Source organism: Pan troglodytes, chromosome 1 (genome assembly GCF_028858775.2).
Source record: "Pan troglodytes isolate AG18354 chromosome 1, NHGRI_mPanTro3-v2.0_pri, whole genome shotgun sequence".
NCBI lineage: Eukaryota > Metazoa > Chordata > Mammalia > Primates > Hominidae > Pan > Pan troglodytes.
The window spans coordinates 96852017-96864710 of NC_072398.2; the positions used below are offsets into that span (position 1 = coordinate 96852017).

Consider the following 12694-nt stretch of genomic DNA (forward strand, 5'->3'; position numbering starts at 1 on the left):
AAATTTTTAAATGTTAAAATATTCTCCATACCTCACTCAGTAGTGTCATTCTTTATTTTTTGTCAAGAGGGCTTTAATAGGACAGTAGTTCAACCCTTCTTCTTCCTTAAATTCTCAAGATGACATTTTGTCAGCTCTGATGTTGTTTGTTGCCTTGCTAGGCTAGCTGAATGTCTTAAAAACCAATCAACCAGTAAACAAATAAAATCATGTCTCATCCAAACTAATTTTTTTCAGGTAGCATTAAAAAATGTATTAGAGCCTGCAATTGTTTCCATTTGGTGCAATTTCAGAGGCTAGACAAGGGTTATGTTTTCTCCCAAAGTGTACCACATAGGCTCTAGATTTGAATATTTGCAGATTAGGGGAATACCCAATAGGCTTCATTTTCCAGCAACATTACTAGTTCCTACTGCCAGTTCCTACTGCTCTTTTCTTTACAATACTTGCCCCATTCTTTCTAATACCTTTCCTGACTAGTTTTGTCAGGGCTGAAAGAACAGATGGTTGAGCTCCACCTATGTGTGACCAAACATTCATATTTCTACAGCTCTCCTGCAACATATAATCCAAGAATGTGGGCTAGGCTGATTAGTAATCTCTCTATGATTATTTTAATGACAGAATCCAGATGATGCAGATAATATGGGTGTTGTCAGTGCAACATTAGGGTCACTCTTTCACTCATCTATTCATTGGAGGGAAGTTAATAACAACTTAAATGACAGATAATGTACTTGATACTGAAATTAGAAATAGAAGACATTGTCCCTGTTCCTTTCTTTATATGTTCATCAAGGAGACCAACATATGAGAAAACAACAGATATGAATGCTGTGGCAAGTACTATAATAGACATGATCAAATAAGACATAATCAAGGAACTACTATTGATCACGTCAATTATAGCACTTGCCACAGTATGATCAGTATGCGAAACTGCCTCTCCCACACTTCATTTCTATGTTCTAATTAAGAACTGAAAATTTGCCAATTCTTTTTAATTCTAGAAAAATTTGGTAAAGCCAGAAACACACCTAGGTAATTTGGAACCAGAGGGTGATCCTCCGTTTTCAGTAAAGTGATCAACTAACCCTGATTAAAGGTGAAGAAAGGATTCAGAGAAATCTTAAGGAAAGAGGAGAATTTGCAGTGGGTCTCCAGAGATGGTCAGGAGTTATTCAGGTTTATCTGAGGAGACTAACTACTCCAGGCTTTTGTTAAGTGTATGTAAAGTCTTAAAGTAAGAAAGACCATAGTGAGCTCAGGGAACCTGAAAATAATCCAGCATAGCTAAGACATAGGTTGTATGTGGAAGCATAGCAAGAAATGATGTTGGAGTAATAGGCATGGGAAGACTGTAAAATGAAAATAAAGATAAGTTTCTTTGGAATCTTTTGTAGCAAGTTAAATATGAATAAAAATTAAGATACTATGGAAAATTGTTAACTTTTTATTTAAAATTGCATAAATGGTACGATTCCATTGTGTTAAATAAATTTTGTCTAACTCTCCATCCAGCTGCATACAAAGAAATCTGAAATAATGTTTTCCAGAAGTTAACACTGATTATTTCTATATGATGGAATCCGTGATGATTTGTTGCTGTCTTCTATTACAATTTTCTGTATTGCTTGACTATTTTATAATTAAGGAGCATTCATTCTTTCAAATTTAAAAAGTCACTAAAATAAAATATAAACGAACGCATATGTTTACACTCACACAAAGTATAGACAGAGAGACTTTGGAGCAAAAGAACATGATCCAGATAGACAAAGAATAATTCCTGCTCCAGGGAACTGGGAAAACAAGGTCATTCAGGCAAACAAAGAGAGGTCAGATCAAGAAGAAATGTGTCGTCAAAGTCATACAATAGAGCAAGACTTAAGCTTAGGTTATTCTGCTGGAAGGAGGCAAAGTGTTAACATGATCAGAGAGTACAGTTAAAAAGAAGATCTAACTGGGGTGGAGATCCAAGCATTTTTATGAAAAACTCCCAAATGGAATTATTTTGTGTAGCAGATCTCCAAGCTTTGGTCAGCATTTCTGGCATATAGGATCAGTTTTCTATTATGAATTTGGCTCTTCTCAGCCTTCTAGCTAAAAAATATGATTGCAAAAAAGTCCATTTCACTTAGAGAAAAAAGTTAAAAGTTATTCATAAAAACAAGAGATTGAGCATGATGACAATGTCCAGGATGAAGGTAAACCATAGTTTTCTCCGTATTTTTTATCCATTTAATGAACAATTATTTCTACAGAGAAGTAATTCTCAGTAGAATCAGCAGAAGTGATTCTTGAGGATTTCTGCCTCAAGTCCCCTTTTTGCTCTTAAAAATTACTGAGAAACATGAAAAGCTTTTGTTTATGGGGATTATGTCTACCAATATTTTCCATATTAGAAACTAAAACTGAGAAGTTTTTAAAGTATTTATTCATTTAACAAGTCCATTACATATTAGCATACCATATTTTTATTAAAACGTAACTATTTTTAGAAAACAATTAATGAGAAGAGTGGCATTGTTTTACACTTTTGAAAATCTCATTGATGTCTAGCTTAATAGAAGACAACTGGATTATAGTACCTAGTTCTGCCTTCCAGCTGTTGTGACATCACACATCTAGAAAACTCTACTGGATACTTGTAAGAGAATGAAAATTAAAAAGACAAATAATATCTTAGTATTATGATGAAAGTAGTTTTTACTTCACATGCACCCCAAGACTACATATTGAGAACCATGGCTATAGAAAATTCTAGTAAGACCTTTAAAAAGTGTAACTCTATTATTTTTTGCAAGGTCTTTAATAAGCATTCTAGGCCTTGGACCCTCTAGGTGAGAAAAAAGATAAAAAGTGAGGAATATGAGGCCAAATTTTGGAAGAAACTAACATTGATTGAATGCCTATCATTTTACAGGTTTTGGACAAAGCTGAGTTTCTACTGGTTTTCTCAGAACTCAAAGAATTTTCCAGCCTTAATCATTGACTATTTCAAAGTTTATCACCTTCCTCCAATGAGCTAAAAAAATCACAGGCCTAGCCTACTGGCTTAGGGATTTAAACTTGCTGTTGTAACACCAATAAATTCCACCTCAGCTCTTTTTTAAAAAAATTATCTGTTGTTTGTTTACTCTGTGCCAGACAGTGGTAAAGGGCTTTACATGAATTATTCCATTTAATAATCATATTAACTTTGGTAATCAAATATATATTTTATAGTTGATGAAACTTGATAACTGTTTTTTGTTTTGTGTTTAGGAGTTTGATAAATGGAAAGAGAAACAGATAGGACAGGGCAAAAAAAGAGCCTCAAGCCTCAAGGATTACTTTTAACAGAATTTCACAGCTGAAAGGTCACTGAAGATCATCTAGGTCAATGGCTCTTAACCTTTTGTTGTTTTCTTGTTCCGGAACTATTTGAGCATTTCTCTCCCAAATGCCCTTCCCCTCAAAAAAATGCGGAGACCCACTTACAAATGTTTCCTTATAATTTCAGGGACTTTACAGACCTTTCAAAGTACACTCATAGATATTGCCAGGTTAGGAACCCCATGATATTCCCTTTATATTTCACCTGAAAAAAGTGAATTCCAGTGTCACACAACCAACAGATGTCAACTGTTAATCAGAACAACACTGCATACCATATCCCAGACCAGGGCTTTTCCTACCACCTCATGTTGTCTTTTGGAAATAGAACCAAAGGGAAATGGGTTAGTGTAGGTGTAGCGGAAGTTAAAGGAGGACTTAATATGAGAGCCCATCTTTTTAAGTGTTATCAATGTTTTTTCTTATTTTTTAATATAGACACGTTACATAAACATGCACCAGGTATGGTGGCTCAGAGGCCATGGCAGAAGGATTCCTTGAGGGCAGGAGTTTGAGACCAGTCTGGGCAATGAAGTGAGAACCTGTCTATACACACACAAAAAAATAAAAAAATTAGCTGGGTTTGGTGGACTGTACCTGTTGTCCATGCTACTTGGGAGGCTGAGGTGGGAGAATCACTTGAGCCCAGAAGTTGAAGGCTGCAGTGAGCTATGATGGTGCCACTGTACTCCAGCTTGGGCAACAGAGTGAGACCCAGTCTCTAAATACAAACAGACATGCAAGCCTGCTAGTAAAATAAGCCAATATATTACTGTAAATAAATAAAATTGTCATCAAAACTATTCTCCTATTAATTATATGCATGAAAATTACTGAACACATCATTATTAGTTCATACCATGCATTCATTCAACAAAAACATGCCGCAAATAAAAAACGTTTTAAAAATTGATTTTAATTATGAAATGATACAGAAATATATTCTTCCTTTGAAAAATTAGAATATTTGTAGATATATGCTACAGCCTCCTCTGACCTTCATCCCAAATCCAATAACTTCTTTTCTGTACCCAGGAATAATCACTGAGGAATAGGGCTTGATTCTTTCCAGACAACTTAAAGATATTTTTATAGACATGTATGTACACACAGAAAACACCTAACATTTAGTGTACATTTTTAAGTGGTATGTTTAAGTGAGAATGCAGATATCTCTTCAACACCAATTTTAATTCCTTTGGCTATACACTCAGAAGTGAAGTTGATGGCTCATATTGTAATTCCATTTTTTTTTAAAGACCCCCATACATTTTCCAAACTGACTCAGACAACTGGTCATCTTAACATGCTATATTTCACAATTTATTCAGATTTTCTTTTATATCCTTTTGTAAGTTTTTTTCCTATAAAAGTATTTCACTTTTTCACTAGGTTTATTTGGGGGTTTATTTTTGTTGTTAATACAAATGGAATTTTTCTATCATATTTTTGAATTGGTGATTTCTATTGTACAGGAAGCTGTGAACGTATTCATTCTGATTGTGTATTTGACTATCTTGCTGCACTCTTATTATCTTTGAATGTTTGTCAATTAATTTTGGGGGGTTCATTTTGTCTGAAACTGATGAACAAATTATCTTTCTTTCAACATTGATTCCACATTTCTAAATTATTTATTGCGGTAAGATACACATAATATAAAAATTATCATTTTAATCATTTTTGGTGTACCATTAAGTAGCATTAGTACATACATATTGTTGTGTAACAGTCAAAACCTTCCATTTCCAGAAATTTTACATCTTCCCAAGCTGAAACTCTGTATCCATTCAACAATAATCCTCCATTCTCCCTTTCCATCAGCAGCCATCATTCTCTTTTCTGTCTCAATGAATTTGACTACTCTAGGTACCTTATCTAAGTGAAGTCATACAACATTTGTCCTTTTGTGTCTGGCTTCTTTTTCTTGGCATAATTTTTTCAAGACCCAACTGTGTTGTAGCATGTATTGGAATGCCATTCCTTTTTAAGGTTGGATAATATTTCATTGTATGTAAATACCACATTTTGTTTATCCATTAACAAAACGGACATTTAGGCTGTTTCCACCTTTTGGCTATTGTCGATAACACTGCTATGAACGTGGGTCAAAAAGTATCTGTCCAAATCCCTGCTTTCAATTGTTTTGGATAACTACCCAGAAGTGGAATTGCTACCTCATTTCTTATTGATTAGGACTATCTAAATATTAGTACTCATAGTAGGCATCCTTGTCTTCTTTCTGACTTCAATGACATTGTTCTAATGTTTCAGTATTTGAAGTAGAGTATAATGTTTGCTATAGATTTCTGTTAGATAGCCAATATCAGATTAAGAAAGTTCCCTTCTATTCCTAGTTTGCTGAAAATTTCTACTACAAATGAGTTTAAAATTTTATCAAATGTCTTGTTCAATCTACTGAAAGGATTATATATTTTTTTCACTTATTTTTAAATTATATTAATTGATTTTCAAAAGTTAAACAGATCTTGGAATCTTTTGGTAAACTGTATTTGGGAAATAAATTTGGGACACTCCTGGAATTGATATGCTAATATTTTATTAGGATATTTGCATTCTGTGTTCATAAGTGAAATTAATCTATAGTTTTATGTTCTTGGGCTTTCACTATCTAATTTTTGTACCTGATAAAATTGGTTGGGAAATTTTCATTCTTTTCTGTGCACTGGAATAGTTCATGCAAAATGTGGATTTTTAAAGGTTTGGTAGATCTAGCTAAAACTAGTGGGTGGGCCTCCTGACTTTGGAGTTTGAAACAGTCAGTCTTTCATGGTTGAAAATAGAAAGTCAGATATAGATTCCTTGGCAATTGACATTTTCTTACTAACTTATCCATTTTGTGTTGATTTCAACATTACTGGTACTTAGTTGTTTATAATATTCAATTTTTTCAGCTTTTTGAAGGGATAACTGACAATAATATTCTATTTTTAAATCATTAGTTTATCTGTAGTTATTTTTGTTACTTTTTACTGCTCTTTAACCCTTTGCAAAAGGTTGCAAAATATATTATGCCTTTAATTACCAAAACACTTTACCTTTAATTCTATTTTAATCTGCTGTTAACTGTATTAGTGTTTGCCTGCCATATCTTTTACATCCTTCTCTTTTAATCTTTACTTTGTCATTTGTTTTAGGTGTGTTTTTAATAAACAATATATAGTCAAATATGGGTTGTTTATTTATTTAATTGGAGTTTATCTGTTAATAGAAAAAATCAGCCAATCATTGTCTTTAAAAAAAATTTAAACAACCTATAGAAAAGGCAAAGTATGAAACAGGATGGCAGAAATACTATGTTAGTTAAATGAACATAATTAAAATAACATAATTTCAAAAATGTAAATAGCCTAAACTAATGAAATGACAGAGACATTTATAGTTGATAAAAACTACAAAACAGATTCAACGTGTTGTCTACAAAATACATGCTTAATAATTATATACATATTATATATAATTACATATATAATCATATATAATTAATTCAGATTGATAACAGGATGCAAAAACTATTAAAAATCACATAACCTATCTTTAAAATTTGTCACATTAATATACTAAAAAAATTAAAATAACATGTTCATCTCAATTAATGCAGGAAATACATTTGACAAATCTCAATGCATATCAAAGATAAAAACTCATACTAGAAATAAATGGAAATTTATTAATATATCAAAAAATACAGTATACCTTATAATTAATGAAGAAATCTTAGAGGCATTCCCTTCAGAAACAAAATCAGGAGCAATATCATTATTAGTGTTTACCATAGTGGGGTGCCCTGCCCTATGCTATAAGGAAAGAAAGAGAAATAAATACATTGGTAGAAAAAAAAAAAGAAAACAAATGACATTATTTGCAGGTAAGATAATATGACTCTCTAGCTAGAAAAAAGCACCTAATCAACAAAGTATTACAACTAATAAGATAATTCAGCAAGTTTATCAGAAACAATCAAGTTACAAAAATTAAAAGCACTTTTCTCTCCAACAATAACCAATTACAAAATGTATTTAAAAATAAGATATCATTCAGAACAGCAACAAAAAATGTTAAATAACTAGAAAATAATGACAACATATAATACTTCCATGGAGAAAATTTTTAAATCTAATAAATGACATAGAAGATTATCTGAATAAATGGAGTGACATTCCATATCTTGGGGGGGATGACTTAATATTATAAACATGTCAGTTCATATTAATCTATACATTCAACACAATCACAAATACTTCAAAATATTTGTGTTGAATTTCTTGAGAAGTTCAATAACCCCAAGTTTTTATGGAAGAATAAAGATCCACGAACAGGTAAGTCAACATTTCAAGAAAAAGGCAAAGAATGGGTACTTGCCCTTCCAAGTATTAAGACATACTACACAGTCAAGTAATAATAACAATGTGATATTATTGCAATGACAAACAGATCAGTGAAACATGGTAAGGAGCTTAGAAATTAAGTATGTTTATATGGGAACTTAATATATAGTAAAGTGGGTACCATATATCAATGGGAAAAGGGCAGATTAATAGAAGGAGTTGCAAACCGGGCTCATGCCATAGATAAAAACAAAATTGGATATTTACCTAAAGTCACATACAAAGATAGACTGCAAATGAAATAAATATCTGAATGTGAAGCTTAAAACAACAAAGTAAAGAGAAGAAAATATGGGAAAATACCTTAGTAATCTCAGCACAGGAAAGAACATTGTAGATAGAACTTTACAGGCACACATACTACAAAAATAATGATGACTTTTATTACATCATAATTAAATATTTCTGTTCAGTGAAAGACACCACGAACAAAGTTAACAGAGAGATGACACATTGAAATTATTTGCAGTGTCTAAAAATAACAATGTACTAATGTCTAGAACATACAATGAACTTCTTAAAGTAAAAAAGAAAATTAACAGAAAAATGGACAAAGTATTTGAACAGGCAATGTATAGAATAGGGTAATCAAAATGGCTTACAAATATACATAAAGATGTTCAAACTCATGGATAAGGGAAATCAAAATCAAAATAACAGTGAAATGAGCTGGAAAAAGTTAGGAAACTAGATATTGCTAGGTGTTGGCTGGGATGTGGGTTTAGGAAATCTCATGTACTCCTGGTAAGAAAGTAAAGCTGTTCTGGAGAGTTATCTGACAGTATCTAGTCAATATCAAGTATACATATAGCCTACCACCCAGAAATTCTACTTCTGTGTTTATGACCCCCAAAAATGTCTCCCAGAGATCCATAATGGACATATGTAAGAGGATGTTCGTCGCAGCATTATTTTTAGTGCTGAGGAATTAATTAGAAGCAATTTGAGTGTTCATCACCAGGGAAGTGCAGAGGTATACTGAGTAGATGCAAAACAACAGCACAATTAGAAGCAATGGACTAGACTTACATACTGCAACATGGATACTAAATGAAAAAAAAGGTAAAAAAAAGAATGAGATCTAACAAAAAATAACACTTACATAAAAGTAAAACTCTATGAACATAAAAGTAACAATAGATACTTTACAAACACCTGTACAAGTTAAGCCATATACAGTAAACTCATTAGAATAATTATCTGGTGAGGGAGGAGGAGAGGACTGGGAATAAAGAATGGGGATGAAAGTTAACCAACTCTTCCACAGAAGAGTCTGCATAGCTCAATAATTACAATGTGCCATGAAATAAGGAATATGATTAACTCACATCTCTATACCTAGGATTTTTAAAAAAATTGATATCCTGAGTGCTGATGGTCTCAAGTCAGCAAAAACTCTGGGGCCAAAGTCTATGAATGGTTAATTTTGCAAGCTCACATAACTGTCTGCTACAATAGAATATCCTTGGTGAAAGCATAGGAGAGAATAAAAGGGCTGAGACCTAAGAACAAACAGATTCTGGATTTCTGACTTCAGAAGACAAAGGAAAAGAAAGACAAGGAAAATTGAATCATTTTCTAGAGGGGTGTTAACTTAAAAATTACACAATTTATAAATTTTGAAAGGAGAGTTATATTTCTCATAGAGGGTTACAGTTGCAAAGTTGACAGGCAAATTCTGACAAGCTGGCAAGCCTGGCCTCTGGCTGACACCAGAAAGGCAGGTACTTCAAAAGAGGAGGGATTGGGATAGGAACTTTATGCTGAATGGGTTGACTAAACATATTCAATGGGTTACAGAAGGAGCCATGAATATTCGTGGTCCTCCTAATGCACACATACTGAATAAATGTACATATTACATCTGACCAATGTTCACCTTGGGGTGGAGACTTAACATTTAAATATATTATAATTAGGCTTTATAAGGTCGTTTCAGGACACAAACACACTCACGTATGCAGCCTTTTTAAACTGGCCAGAATCCGTCCACGGTCGGTGGTCTTCTTATCAGGAGGAAGTTATTGAAATAGCCTCTCGTCTAATCAAAGCTGTAGCTATAGTTTGTGAAACAGGGGGATGGAGTCAGTGTCTGGCAGTGAATGAGCTACAAATTGTTTTCATATTGCTTATGGAGTCAGTGTCTGGCAGTGAATGAGCTACAAATTGTTTTCATATTGCTTACCTGAAGGCCAGTGCTTGTTTAGCTGCTGAAGAAAAATAGAAACCTTATGGCATTTAGAACATGGTTTATTCTTTAAGTGCAGAAGTGTGTGACTTAACCCTTGACTGGCATGGTCTTAGCTCCTGTTTACAATTTGGTATCTTACTGCCACAAAGAGTCTGTTCTATCAGTCTTACATTCTCTATTTTCACATCAATGCTGGCCAGTTGTGTCTAAACACTGCAAAAGGGAGGGTATATAACAAGATATGTCTGACTTCCTGAGCCATCATGGCTGGGAACTCAGTTTTTAAGATTTATCTAGGGTCCATTTGGCCAAGATTGGGGTGGGGAGGGTCTGTTCAGTCAGTTGAGGGCTTTAAGATTTATTTTTAGTTTACAGGAGGAACCATGTTCAGACTGCCAAATAGTTTCCAATGCTGAGCAGGGCTAGGGCCACAGACACACACTCCTGTTTCCATAGAAATTCCTCAGGCAGGCCTCATGTACTTAGCCAGGACCCTGCTCTTGCCCCCAAAGGAATTTATCCTTTTAAAAGTATAATATTCCTCTTATCTGACTGTTCTACTGCACAGTGGGGTAACCACAGTTAACAATATCATATACTATATTTCAAAATAGCTATTAATAGAAGAGAGAATTTTGAATATTCTCACCATAAAGAAATGACAAATGTTTGAAGTGATTGATGTGCTAATTACCCTGATTTGATCATTACATAATGTAAACATGTATAGAAACATCACTTAAATATAAACATGCACAATTATTAGATGTCAGTTAAAAACAAAATAAAACTTAGAAAAGTATAATGTGATAATACTGGTTCAGGGATCTGATCTTTAATCCGAAGGAAAAGAGGAGACATGAAAGAACTGAGGGGAGGGCTTGTTATTCCTCTTCCTCCCCTTTCTCTATTACCACCCTTGCATTAACATGCCCCTGGTTATCTTGCTATGTTTTTTATATTTATTATGAATGCAGAACACAGCAAAAAGTAAATAGCAATTATATCAGTTCTAATTCTGCTTCAAGTAATAGAACAACTCAAAGCTTATTAAATGAAAGGGAGAATGTATTGGTTCACGTAATTGAAAAGTCTTGAAATGGGGCTAGCAGGCTGTACTCACTCCAAGGCTCAAAGTATATCATCAAGATTGGGTGAGTCTCTCAATCTCTCAGCTCTGCTTTTCCCTCTGTTGACTACAGTTTTGACATGTAGTCATGAGATGGCTGCAGCAGCTTGGCCTACATTCTTCCCTGTTCAAATCTCAAGGTGCAGGGGCCAAGGGGTTGGGGGGAGAGGTGGAGGAGGAATGCTATGTCTTTATTGGTAGTTCCCACAATAGTCCTGAGATTCACTCTGCCTTAGACATCCCAGGTCACATGCTCACCCATCCCTGTCCACTAACATCCAAGCAACATCTTCACCCTCATAAGTCAAAGATAAACTCCTCCCCTCACCCTGACCACAAGGAGTAAGAATGGGCAATGGTTGGATTCTTAAATGAAAATCAGGGACTGTTGCCAGAAAAAAAAAAAAAAGTGGAATGTATACAATGGAGGAAAACAATAAATGTACTAGAGCAATTTTTGCTACTTTTTTTGTAGTATTTGTATTCAACATTCAATATTCTCCTGAAGCTACTCTTTTCCTAAAACAGATGAAAACCTTCTCCCCGATCTTCTAGAGATGATCACACTGAACCCTAAAGGACATTTAAAAACCTCCATAATCTCACAGAGAGGGACTCAATTAAAAAAAATTCTTGGAAAAGAAAAAGGAAAAGTTGTATGTTTCTTGCTCTTCTCTCTTGATGCAAACAAACACACATGCAAAAATTCAATTGCAATAAGTGTCTCATATTGAGTTTACCAATTCTGTAAGACTTCATAGTTATATAAAACTAATAATTACCATTTACTGAATACCTTGCTATCATGCTAGGCAAAGTGCCAGACCATTGACATATAATTCATTTAATATACTGAAGAACTATCAAAATGAAGTATTATTATCTTTACTCTATAGATGAGGAAACAGACCCAGAAAGGTTAAGAAATTTGCTCAAAGTCATAGAGCTGGCAACTGGAGGAGCCAGTAGTCAAAGGCAAGTCTGTGAGGTGTGTGAGATTGTGCTCTCAACACTACACCATGGATTTTGTGATCTTGGCTCTAATTAGGGGGCCAATATGGTGGACATGGTGTTATTTGAATTTAACCATTTTTCATATCTCATATGAAAAGTTCCTAGAATTAAAAATTTCATGAAGAAAACAAAAAATAGCTGAGGATTTCTAGATGCATACCGTGAAAAGAAATGCAAATATTAATAGTAATCATGTTCTATGAATTAGTTTAAGCATATACATGAAATGCTGTTAGAGTACACATTGCAAGAGTAACTAACTGATGGCCTGATTAGAAAAATGATAGAATGAGGTAAAGAAAGAGGTAGATTCTGGGAAATATGGATTAAAATGATGAAACAAAAAATGAGAAAAAAATCTACCTTACCTTCTCAAGTATTGCCATAGAAGAGCAGAAGTCATCCTGAGCAAAGCTAAAGGCAAAAAACCTAGGCTCCAGACTGATACACTGGCTTGATAATCCACACTGTGAGATGTCACCAAAAGTTGTCTGATCCAGCTGTGGGGACTTGGCTCCAAGTTGTCTGGATATCCTAAAATAATATAAATCCCTTGAAACAAGTGCTCTAAGA

The 12694-nt window shown here is 33.9% G+C and overlaps 1 long non-coding RNA gene across 12 annotated transcripts in view; it reads right to left on the reverse strand.

The window, feature by feature from the left end:
- LOC100609205 (uncharacterized) overlaps positions 1–12694 on the reverse strand; it is a 185240-nt gene that overhangs the window by 20505 nt on the left and 152041 nt on the right. For 10 of the 12 annotated variants that reach the window (XR_002939132.3, XR_010152415.1, XR_010152414.1 and 7 more), the window contains 4 exons: positions 12490–12655; positions 9744–9844; positions 7096–7196; positions 3976–4099 (listed from right to left, as the gene is read on the reverse strand). This is a non-coding gene — a long non-coding RNA (uncharacterized LOC100609205). Of the gene's footprint in view, positions 1–3975; positions 4124–7095; positions 7197–9743; positions 9845–12489; positions 12656–12694 lie in introns of all 12 variants that reach the window. The other 2 variants (XR_010152416.1, XR_010152405.1) reach the window with 2 other exon arrangements.